Consider the following 905-nt stretch of genomic DNA (forward strand, 5'->3'; position numbering starts at 1 on the left):
GTTGGGAAAAGAAGGAGACCAGTAGGCCAGTCAGAAATGGAACAAGGAGGTCTGGGGAATGAGATAGACAATACGGTCTTAAGAAGACCCTACTTTTCTGTGACAGTCTGACAGGCTATGTAAAAGGGTGCACAGATCTCAAGAGATATTAGAGAAGACCTTAATGAGCTACTCAGCACAAGTTTACTATGCGACCTTGAAAAGACAAAATTTACAATCTAAAATAGACATGTAAACTAGTTGCACCCTGAACACATCCCACAAAACATTTCGCAGATCATTTAGCAAAAGGTAGAAGCTTTACTAGCTCAACACATTTAAACACAACTTCTGACCAATCATTGACCAACCACCAACGAATGCTAACCCAGAGGCAATTCCTAGCATGAGGTTTAAAAATCAAACGAGAATAAAAAATGACCAAGGAAAGACAGACTGCACTAGCCACATGGCGAGGGGAACAAGATCTACAGAATTAGTCCAGAGAAGTCACCAAACAAAGAAACAATCTAACAAGAAAGCAGCAAGTATAAATGCCTCCAGTGGCAGGGAGGAGGGAATAGAATCTAGAGTTGCTACAATACATTATCTAAAATAGCTAGTTATCAACAAAAATTATAAGACAGGTAAAGTAACAAAAAAAAGTAACCCAACTATGTTTTATCTACAAAAGGCACACTTAAGAGTCAAAGACATATAAGTTGAAAGTAAAAGGATAAAAAGATATATTATGCAAACAGCAATCAAAGAGAGTAACTATATTAATATCACACAAAGTGGACTTAAGGACAAAATTTGTTATTAAAGTTAAATAAGGATATTTTATAGTAATAACAAGGTCAATCAATTAGGAAGACATAACCATTATAAACTTATTGACCATTATAAACAGTACCCCGAAAACA

This window comes from Pteropus vampyrus, unplaced genomic scaffold (assembly GCF_000151845.1).
Source record: "Pteropus vampyrus isolate Shadow unplaced genomic scaffold, Pvam_2.0 Scaffold51, whole genome shotgun sequence".
Classification (NCBI taxonomy): Eukaryota; Metazoa; Chordata; class Mammalia; order Chiroptera; family Pteropodidae; genus Pteropus; species Pteropus vampyrus.